At 39.6% G+C, this 12,141-nt stretch overlaps 1 non-coding gene across 1 annotated transcript; it reads left to right on the forward strand.

Moving 5' to 3' along the window:
- The first annotated feature begins 7,266 nt into the window (after nucleotides 1-7,266).
- Nucleotides 7,267-7,340, forward strand: Trnas-aga (transfer RNA serine (anticodon AGA)). The gene has a single exon. It is a non-coding gene; the product is annotated as a tRNA-Ser (tRNA).
- The last annotated feature ends 4,801 nt before the right edge of the window (nucleotides 7,341-12,141 follow it).

Here is a 12,141-nt window from a genome sequence, read left to right on the forward strand (position 1 = left end):
TCTTTTGAAAAGCAAGCAGCGACGCTCAACTTCCGATCCACAGTGTTTTGGAAGATATTCAAAACATGACGTTAAGTTATTTTTTTTATGGGCAAGCAACCGTGACAGATCAGCTATTAGCCAATAGATTTTGTCTTCGGAAAAAAAAAAAGATTGTTTTGCACTTCATGTTGAGGCAGGTTTTTCTAAGAAACAGAGCAACGAATTCCGAGAAAAAAATAATTAATTCTAAGGCAGCTTAGGCATTTTTAAAATTATTTTCACATAACGATCATAGTTTATTTGTACAATTGTATCGAGTTACACAATCTGTCCTAAATGTCGGTTTTAAGTAATTTTTTCTAAGAGTGTTGCGTCTCCTTGAGTGAGTTAGATTCTCGTTAATTTATTCAATAATCTAAGACCTTATTGCTCTTCAATTATTTAAGACAGCGAATAAGAAGTTGCTTCGAAATTTCTAGACGTGTCTTGTCGACATACGGGCTCATGATAAATTTGGACTCTGAGAACGGAAGTGAAAAAAAAAATAGACGATCGCTTTTTAGCTCGACGTGAAGACAGTTTACCACTGATGCAATTACCGATAGTTGAGCAGTTTCTTTGGTGCCTCTCTCAGGGTAAATCTCTTGTAGGATGGGAGATGGGATGTGGGAGACAGTTGGTAATTCTCGCGCTGCGAATTAGATAGAATACTTCCTTCTCTCGCGAGAGCCGCTATCGATAAAAATTCCGTCCTGCTAGGTCACAGAAAAGCGAAGGTTACGACACTTATCTGTCAGCGGTGTTGTGTTGCAAAGACAATATCACAACTTTTGCGGCATATGTGAACTCTTAAAAAGTACGAATGCAATGCTTTGTGAGTATAATTAACTTACCTTTCGCCTTAGTTTATTTCCAGTCGTTCGTCAGGCTGTCTCAATCAAGCAGTTTTGGAGACTGAAAGCTGTGTAATGAGAGTGTCCGTCACGCGGGCAAGAAAAAAATTCAATTTCAAAACAACCTCCGCCCGCATTTCCTTCTTAACACCAACGAAGAGAGAATGGAGTTGCTTATCATTTCAATCGCAAGACAAGTCATCAAAATGTTTTGCGCTACGAAGCTCATATCAAACTCTTTCCCCAGTGCGACGAACATTTGTTTTTCTCGGTTCCAGGTGTACGCAACCACTGTTGAAGTCCTAAATGTAATAACTGTCCTAAATGTAATAAAGTCCTAAATGTAATAACATTTGGTCCTAAATGTAATAAAGTCCTAAATGTAATAACATTTAGTCCTAAATGTAATAAGCCTCTAATGCAATCGTTTAACTCCTGCAGTGCATTGTTGTTATGGCGGACATCCACATTGGTATGTTAGTGACAGCTGTTGCTCCAAAGAAACCGCTGACCAGTATACATGTCACATTATGGGCCCGCTGATATCAATCAGCGTCTTTTTACTCGCTAGACATAAGAAATATCAGCAGTCGAAGTATGGTCCTTAAAGCGGTTTATTGATCGAGTTGAAGAAAATCATTTCCAGCGCAAAGTGGGCAAGTGCTTGGCTGGAAGCTCAATAGGATGGAATCGATTGGCACGTAACCATTAAGACTTTTTGGAAAAGAAATTTATTACAATTTATGATGAACTAGCATGCTATTGTTGTTGTTATCGTTCGTGTTAAAGTCTTTAGAAGTGATGCACCATTTTAGAGCAGTTTGAATGATTTCTGTTATTGTTATTATAAGTAGCGTTATTGAAATTTTACACATCAATGTTATTCAGTGTCAATTGATTCTAATGAAGCATTTGAGTTCATTTTTAAGAGTGAATATCCTAATTTATTCAATTTTGAACCTGGGGTGTTGCATTTCCAGCCCTCTATGGCTTAACTCCACCTCAGTAATCAATTCATGTACCATATGACTATGGAAACTGTTGAGCTTTCTTTTTTCATTCATCTATTTATCTATTCATTTTCTCCCCTCACGGCGGGGAGAAGAGGTGAAGACAAAAAATTAAATATAAACTTGAGATCAACTTTAAAATGTATGTTTTCCTAATATTTCGGTTCGGGAACTGATGAACCCGTCATAAGGGGCTAAAGGAAAAAAATGAATGGTTCATTAGACCACCAACTGACCATCATGTGTTGAATGGTGTAGCTCAATGGTTCAATTTGACTCTTGCGTGGAAAAAGGCAACATGTCGAGACCTGTGATCGTGAAATGGGATAACATATCATTGGTCAGTCGATATCTTGCTCTGCAAGTCACATTATCATATAGCTAGCAGCGCACGCGGGCAAGATGAAGTGAATCCTGTGTTCTGATTGGCTACCTGAGCGGGCATGATGGGCCTGTTGAAGGCCTAAATGTAATAACTGTCCTAAATGTAATAAAGTCCTAAATGTAGTAACATTTGGTCCTAAATGTAATAAAGTCCTAAATGTAATAACATTTGGTCCTAAATGTAATAAAGTCCTAAATGTAATAACATTTGGCCCTAAGTGTAATTAGCCTCCAATGCAATCGTATAACTCCTTCAGTGCATTGTTGTTACGGCGGACATCCACATTGAGATGTTGAAGTGACAGCTGTTGCACCAAAAACCGCTGACCAGTATACATGTCTTATTACGGGCTCGCTGATACCGATCAGCGTCTTTTTACTTGCTAGACATAAGTCGAGAAGCATTGGCCGCAAACCGTTATACTGATAAAAATATGGCATCAAATGACAGCTGACTAAATAATGAGTACGCTGACCAAAACCTCTTCATATGTCACTGGCTCAGACTCTTAGTACAATAAATTTTGGAAAAATTGGATAACATTATACATGTGTGATCGGTGATGGACTTAACAAGTCATAAACCAAATTACAAACTTGGACAAGGGAGTCCGCTGACTTGTAGGTCGGACAATTTGCAGGCTGGGCTACAAATTTTTTGTCTTTCCATGCCTGCATAGACCTTGTTAGCATGCACATTTTGTTTACCAATTCGGATCTCGTGACAGCACTCTAGAGGGTTGTTACTTTAAAATTCTCGAATATCTCCCTGAGTATATGAATATGGACAAAATAATTGTTCTCCTCGAGAGAACAAAAGTGGAACAATTATGTTCTCCTGATCTTGAAATGCCTGCAACAAATCCGACAAACGAATAAGGTATTGCATGTGTCTCCATCGAATCATATACTCAGTGACTTACATTTAACAGGTGTAAATGCAAAGAAGTTACCGACCAGTACATCATCACAAATCACTGGCTCAGATTGCCAATCACAAAACAGACACTTAACAAAAATCTGGTGCATGTCATGAACGAGCTCACTGATGCAAAATTTTTGAGCTCCAAAATTAAAAGGAACGGAAAAAGGTTCCTATGGAAGAGGTAGTACTGTAATTCGAAATAAGCAACAGGTCTTTTTAGCGCATACTTGTTGCTCGATTACGTTTTATATAAAGCCGGAAACAGTCACACGAGTGATTTATAATGAACATTAAAAATAACTGGCAGTAACACAAAGATTTGCCCAGCAACGTTGAATTGATTGGTTGAACTGAGTGTGGAAAAATTCTTGAGTGCGGATCCGACTGATAAACATTTCACGAGCCTGTGAAATATTCCGGCAGTTTTCTTTGAGATCTAGATCGAATGTGGAACGCTAGTGCTTGTATTGATTCAACATGAGATTTATTGTTTTAGCTGTTATGATTTTAGCATTACTAGCATCATTGTGGGATAGGTCTGTGGCCCATAAAGATCGTGAAAACTTCGAAGGGAATCGGAAACCCTCTGTTTTAGCAGACGACGTTCATGAAGCACTGCTCGACCTTGTTGAAGGCAAGGCACAACCACCGGTGAAAGAACGGACGAGAGCAATGCGTGCAGCTGCTGTGCGATACTGGAGAGCCGGCGGAAAGATATCAGTGAAAGCAGACCATGGTGATAAGGCACTTTATTACGAGGGGCGGCGACTGATAAAATCATCAGAGGTTAACAAAGTAGTGGTTGAGGAATTTGAAAGGACGAAAGGATCTGGTGCGGTGAAGTTGGCTTGCTCACTGAGGGACAACTTTTTAGGAGTAAGTCGAGCTAAAATACAAACCATTCTAAACACGGACAAAAGTCATTATCGCCGAAATGCTAAGTTTCTTAATAAGGCGAAGCTGAAACCTATCAGAGCCAGAGATGTTCATGTTAGGCACCAAATAGATTTGATGGATATGAGCAAAAGAGAATCCGTGAAGATGAATGGACATTTTTACAGATACGTTCTAACAGTGATTGATGTTTTCAGCCGTTTCCTTTGGCTTCGTCCTTTGGAAAGCAAATCAAGCCAGGTTATTGCAAGTGAATTGGAATCTATTTATATGGAACATGGATCGCCAGAAATAATACAGTGCGACCAAGGAGGGGAGTTCAAGAAAGCTTTGAAATTACTTTGCGATCGCATGAATATAAAATTGATTTACAGTCGCCCGCGCCATCCCCAATCACAAGGCAAGGTGGAACGTTGCCACAGGACACTAAGATCCAAGATGGAATATGACCTTCAAAAAATGGGTCAAGACGGTGTAAACTGGGCGAAACAGCTCCCTCTTTATCAAAGAATTCTAAATAACGACCCTAAGGAAGTAATAGCTTACAAAACACCATTCGAAATATACTTTGCACGAAAGTGCAACGCCTTTAGAGAGAGCAGATTACAAGACGAAATCCTTCCTAGCGCTGGGAAGGTTCGCCCAACTAACAATGACCGTAATCGGCGTTCCCGGCAAACTTTGAAATTACGAAAGCAAGCAAAAAGAGCCACGAGCAGATGTGACAAGCGGATGCAGCGAGCACAACTTCGCTTAAATCCGCCCTCGGTTTACAGCATCGGAGAAAAAGTGTATATACGTTTGAGAGGGAAACCATCGAATAAACGGCATGTGACGGAGGGTCGTATCGAGAAACGTAAGATCAAGTTGCATAGCTATAAGGTTTCATACACCTCACCGCTTTCAGGAAAGGAAGAAAGGAAATGGGTCACCGTGGACGATATCACAAGCCTAACACTAGAGCGAGAAAAACAGAAACAAAAATGCGCCAAGCTGTCTAAAAAGAAAAAAATTGACCACTACAAAAAGTATTACATACCTATGAGAAGAGACGATTATGCAAAGGCTATTGAAGATCAGGGTTTTAAATTGGTTTACAATCCTCTTGGAGATGGCAATTGCCAATTTGCTGCACTATCGCATCAGGCAAAGAGACTAGGCATTTTGAGATCTCCTGAAACCATGAGGAAAGAAATAGTAGAGTACTTAAAAAGTAATCCGTACGATAGCGATGGCTTCCCACTTTTGGAGCATTTGGCAGATGATGAGTTCGCTTGCTGGGACGATTATATAACTCATATGGCGCGAGATGGGACCTATGGGGATCAGATTACGCTTTATGCAGCAGCAAACTTGTATAATATCGATATCCAAATAGTTTCCTCTCTAGGAGTTGGTGGGCAGCATGTGTTCAGTCCGTCAGCAAGTGTTTCAGCAGCTACCGTGTACCTTGGACATCTTACTGAGAACCAAGGCGAACACTATGTGAGCTTGGAACAAGTTGCGGATCACAACGACGCTAGTGAAAAAGAATACGATGAAAATGACCCAGGAGAAGGAGTAATTCCCGAGGATTATGCGAATGAAATGCACATAGAGCAGGACGTCGTTGATTTTGAAATGAGTGACTCTGACGCAAAAACTGGACTTGACAGTATCGTCGGCATTGGTGACGACACGGACATTGCTACAGATACAGCTAAGGGACTTACTCATGGAAGCCGAACAAACGAGACAGATTGTGAATTGCAAAATGAAGTCGACAATGGTATAGCGAATGATGGTGATAAGCTGATGGAGGTTCAGTTTGTTTCAGATGTAGACATCGACTTATTTGCGGCGAGAGGAGATGACGAATGTCACATTGGAAAACTTCCCAATGAAGTTTTAGAAAAAATCTTAGAAATAGTGTTAGCGTCATCGGCCATCCTGTTTGCTGGTAATGCATGCCACACATACCAAACATTACGTAAAGTTAATACACGATTCAGGGCGTCGGTGCAACGTCTGAAACGATTTCTACCAAGGCTTCATGTTTCTGGTGGATTGAAGTCTTGTTTAATCAGCGCTCGAAGCCTTCTAAAAAAGTATGGTCCTTTAAGCGGTCTATTGATCGAGCTGAAGAAAATCATTTCTAGTCCAAAGTGGGCTAATGCTTGGCTGGAAGTTCAAGTGGATGAACTCGATTGGTACGTAATCATTGGAATTTTTTGGAAGAGAAATTGACGGCAATTGATGATAAACTAGCATGCTATTGTTGATGTTATCGTTCGTGTTAAAGTCGTTAGTAGTGATGCACCATTTTAGAGCAGTTTGAATGATTTCGCTGTATCACATGTTAATCCAAAAGTATTATTATCAGTAGTGTTACTGAAATTTTGAACATCAATGTTATTCAGTGTCAAATGATTTAATGAAGCGTTTGAGTTCATTTATAAGAATGACTATCTTGATTTATTCAATTTTGAACCTAGGATGTTGCATTTCTAGCCCTCTATGGCTTCACTCCACCTCGGTAACAGTTCATGTACCATATGACTGTAAGTGGAAACTGTTGAGCTATCTTTTTTTCATTTATTTATTTATCTATTCATTTTCTCCCCTCACGACGGGGAGAAGAGATGAAGACAAAAAAATGAAATAAAAACTTGAGATTGACTGCGGTATATATTTTTTCCCGATATTTCGGTTCGGGAACTGATGAACCTGTCTTAAGGGGCTAAAGGAAAAAAAAAGAATGGTTCATTAGACCATCAACTGACCATCATGTGTTGAAAAAAAGCCACATGTCGAGACCTGTGATCGTGAAATGGGATAAGATATAATTGGTCAGTAGATATCTAGCTCTGTAAGTCACTTTATCATATAGCTAGCAGCGCCCGCGGGCAAGATGAAGTGAATCCTGTGTTCTGATTGGATACCTGAGCGGGCAAGATGATTCCCTCGCCCGTTCGAGATTCCCCGAATTGATACCGCGCAAGAAAACTCACAAAGTTCGTAAATTTTGGACAATATGCCTTAATGTGACAGCGCGATGCTGTTAGTGAGTTCGTATCTTGTTATGCTTTAATGTGACAGCGTGATGCTGTTAGTGAAGTTCGCACCAATTACTTGGCTGTGTAACCGCGCGATGCGGTTCCAGTCAAGACCCATAAAATTGACCCTTGCTCACCATAGAGTCTCCAGTAGCTCAGTGGTTAGAGCATCCGACTAGATCACGGAGGGTCGTGGGTTCAAATCCCATCTGGGGCTCGGATTTTTTCCGAGTTCTCCAAAATTTAATTTATTAATGTCGACATATACTTAGAAAAAAATTAAACGACCCTCTTGGGTTTATTGTACTACAAAAACAGTTGGCTTTCACTCTCGGCTCTCGAAATAAACAAGTCATTCTTGATTCTTATCAAAGCGAAATCTTTTGCTATACAATGAATCCCTTAACGTTTAAGCCAAGAGAATATAAACTCTCTTGCATTGACCAAGCTTGTTCGGTCAAGATGACTGGATATTAGCCTCGTTCTTTTTCTCCTTTTTTTTGGACCAAGACTTCGTCTCAGTCCCTAAAAACGCAAAAACAAATAAAAAACTCGGCCAATATCCAGCCATTTGACCTCACGCTTGGTCAATAACGCATAGGAATATATTTCATGCAGACTCATACAAATCTTGCAAGGGAAGACAGTACAAAAAATGCACTTCCGAGCCCGGAATTTGTCAGACGTATAGGTCAGTGGACTACCTTTTTCTTGTAACGCGGTTCATAAGGTGTTAACTTCAGCACTGATCACACAAGTTATCGTCAAAATCTGTTTCACTTAAGAGTTTGAGCCAATGATATAAAGAGAGCTCTTGGTCAGCGTTCTCATTGTTTTTGCGTCTGTCAATTTGATGCCAAAAGCACATCAGTATAAGGTTTTGTAGACAATGCTTCTCAACCTACGTCTTTAGCATATAAAAAGATGCTGATTAACATCAGCGAGCCCGCAATATGCCATGAGGATTGGTCAGAGGATTCTTTGGTGCAACAGCTGTCACTTTAACATCTCAATGTGGATGTCTGCTATAACAACAGTGCGCTAGCGCAGTTAAACGATTGCATTGGAGGCTTATTACATTTAGGATCAAACGTTATTACATTTAGGACTTCATTACATTTAGGACCAAATGTTATTACATTTAGGACTTTATTACATTTAGGACAGTTATTACATTTAGGACTTCAACAAGGTCAAGATGGATGGATATTGGCCAAGTTCTTTTGTTGCGTTTTTGTGGACCGAGACGAAGTCGGGGTCCATAAAAACGCAGAAAAAGAGCAAGGTTAATATCCAGCCATCTTGACCGAATAAGTTTGGTCAAGAGAGAACATATATTCTAAAGTCGATCTCAAGTCGATTTTATTTCATTTTTTGTCTTTATCTCTCCTCCCCGCCGAGAGGGGAGAAAATGAATAGATAAATAAATAAATGAAAAAAAAAACACATCAGTTTGCACTTATAGTTATATGGCACATGAGCTGATTATCGAGGTGGAGTGAAGCCATAAAGGAATCCCAAGTTCAAAAAATGTATATTCGAGCCTGCAAATTGTCCTACAAGTCAGAGGACTCCCTTATACAAGTTTGTACTTTGGTTGATGACTTGTTAACTCGCTCACTCATCACACAAGTATTACGTATTCACATTTTTTCAAAGTCTATTGTACCTAAGAGTCTGAGCCAGTGATATTTGGAGAGATATAGGTCAGCGTACTCATTGTTAGCCAGTTGTCATCAGATGCTAATTGTTTATCAGTATAACGGTTTGCAGCCAATGCTTCTCGACTTAAGTCTAGCAAATAAGAAGACGCTGATTAATACCAACGAGCCCGCAATATGTGACATGAATACTGGTCAGAGGATTTTTTGGTGCAACAGCTGTCACTTCAAGATCTCAATATGGATGTCCGCTATAACAACAATGCACTGGCGGAGTTATACGATTGCATTGGAGGCTTATTTTATTTAGGACTAAATGTTATTACATTTAGAACCAAATGTTATTACATTTAGGACTTTATTACATTTAGGACCAAATGTTATTACATTTAGGACTTTATTACATTTAGGACAGTTATTACATTTAGGCCTTCAACAACCACTAACCCCACGTAATGCGCATGCTCTCCGTTACGAATTTTCAAAATGGCAAACAAGCCAAAGAAAGAAAAAAACAAAGCGATTTTGCAATGAATACTCAACATAAACCCTCGTTAGAAAGGCGAATCCACGGAGGAAAGATACAAAACTGTATGATACTGAGATCGATATGATATTAAATCGATACCGAAAGCCCGTTTCCAACTTGCTAAGAAGCGCATTTAATTGCCTTCCGCCACGATCACTAGCTTTCTTGATAGCCTTCTGAAGACAGAATACTTTCTCTCTGAAGACTTCTAATGTGCGGCTATTGATTATTACACCTCGAATACCTGATTGCTCAAACACTTTGTTTACGATTGTTGAAAGGACCGACTCATGGTTCTCCGTCTTCGTCTTTACATTGCTTTGAAATAGTATAGATTAGTAAGCTGAAACGAAAAACTAATAAGGGATGTTTACGAAAAATCCAGCAAACAAGCTTAAAAAAGGCATATATTTAGACTTCGTACCTCAACGAACTTCACAAATCTTATTTGTTTATCTTGTAAGTAAACGATGGCAGACTAATTCCCGAAGCGCTTTCTGAGTTTCCCGATCCCTCTCCTACTGCTTTCACGCTTACAAAACAGGAAAAAATCAAAAGGAGGAAGATACAGCTGTTTTGAAACGCCATTTGACGAGGGTAAATCTGCTTTTTGTTCGACACTTTACATATCAAAACAAAGGAAATTTGTTCCTCTTTTTGATTCTGGCGGTACATTTTTAATTTGCGCCTGCGTAAAAGAGATATCGCCCGAGACCCTTCGCTCGGTCGTGTTTTGATCAAAAACGCCAAGTTAATTTCACGCAACCGCTCGGAGAAAAGTTAAAAATGACGAGGGAAAAACTTTACCTTCAAGTTAGAAAATTAGCGAAATAGAAAGCCACAATATTATAGTTTAATATTTCAGAGGTACATTGAGTGCTTTTTCCGTAGAGAATCCGCACAATGGTAAAACATTCGAAAATTACACTCGATTTGAGTGGGGTGTTGAAGTGGGCGTGGTCACTACATTCATTTTAAGACTATTTGTACCCCATGAGTTTGATATGGAATATCAAACAAGGCTTATCTGAACCCCCATGGACCCGTTCGGCATTCGCATTGAATGTCTTGTGACCAAAATTGACCTGACGGGGGTAGACAAAGGAGAACTGGACCTCCAAAACAAACACGGACTTTTTTTATCGACAGTCAGGCAGTTGGGTGGTTTTATATCTCACAGTTTTCCCCAACAATCGAGTTTCTATTATGGCCAAGGTCCACAAAGAGAAATCAACACAGTTGATTTCATAGAACAGAGACTTTACCAAACCATGCTGTTTACTTCCCTTTTTAGTAAGTTTGTTTCTTCCAGAGAAGGATGTAGGTTTATCTCGCATGAACTATTATAACATAAGAGAGACTTCATGACTCTTCTTTGACTTGTTTATGTCTTGGTTTAACTTTTCTTCTTATTAATTTGCACCAAAAGCTTATAACTAACAAGTCTCCTGATCAACGACTAGTTTAAATGCACCAACTATTTTGTAACACAAGTCAATCGGTTGATAGCCTGATGATGATTGGTTGATGGCCGGCAAAAAGAAGAGAATGAGAAAGGAACAGTTAATATTCGATCCAGGGCTCACACTTTGCGCCCGGAGAATTAATATTCCTCTGTTTCTCTCCTTTGTACACTGACTATGCAGACTAAAAATCGACCGAAATTACCGAGTTACCGTTCAGCGGTCCACGTGATCGACGCACTAAAAGTACTGGAAGCGAGTCGTGGTCAGTGCTTTCCAGATAATGAAAACTATGTGTACACATCTTTCAATGCTTTAGAAAGAGCTTCGGTAAGAGTGCAGCGAGTTAGTGATATAAAGTTTTCTATCACATAAACTGCGGTGTTATACGGGGATTTCCGGCCCTGAGAAAAGCCGTAACAACACACTTGAAAAAATATCTGCTTACACGTCACTCGTGCCACTCGGTCAGGTTGATAAATGAACGGCAAAGCCTTCACGATTCTCAATACAAGCTGTTTGTTGGAGCTTTCTCGAATTATGGCGGCTAAGACACTAAAAAATCCGTATCACTGACGGACAATGATGTTCAAATTTTCCTAGAAGGGGTAGAAAACCAGTATAGTAAAAGAAAAACCGAAAGTTGCGTATTCAGTGGCTTTGGTGTTAGCATTTCTGACGGCTGAGAATGAAAATCGACAACTGGGAGATTTGCCTCTGACTGATTTTGGCCGTTTACCTGAAAGATTTCTTCTGTCGGTAAGGACAAAGTCAATAAATGAGAATTTTATAAATTGAAAATTACGACCATTGTTATTTTTGTAATAAGGATTCAACGCCCTTTTCCATCTAAAGAGTCAGCGCCAACGCACTCTGCGATTGTTATTCGAGGATTGTCCATTCATTTATTTTTATTCATTGATGAAGTCGGCTTGTCTTCCCATTAAAGGGCTATTGTGTCTATATGATAAACAAAATAATACATGATTGCTTGTACATATGGAATTTCTCTTCTCGTGTTCAACTCGACATCTGACTCGTTCGCTGCGCTCACTCGTGAGCTATCGAGTTAAACACTCGAAGAGAAATTCCATATCTACGCGCGCCCATGTATTATTCTCTATATCCCAAACAACTAAAACCGCGATCATGGCCTGCGCTTCTTCTGCATCATCGGCGTAGAGGTTATTGCTGAGTTAGTGAAATTTAGGACGGTAACAAGAAACAGAAGTAAACAAAGTATGGTTGGCCTTAAAATGAGTGTGTATCACAGAAAAAACGTTCAGTGATGAAAGACGTCTTCTTGAATGAATATTCTCCATTACAACCCTCGGTTGAATGATAAAAAGTATTGCTTGATATAAT

The sequence above is a fragment of the Pocillopora damicornis genome, chromosome 13, assembly GCF_964200805.1.
Source record: "Pocillopora damicornis chromosome 13, jaPocDami1.2, whole genome shotgun sequence".
Taxonomy (NCBI): domain Eukaryota; kingdom Metazoa; phylum Cnidaria; class Anthozoa; order Scleractinia; family Pocilloporidae; genus Pocillopora; species Pocillopora damicornis.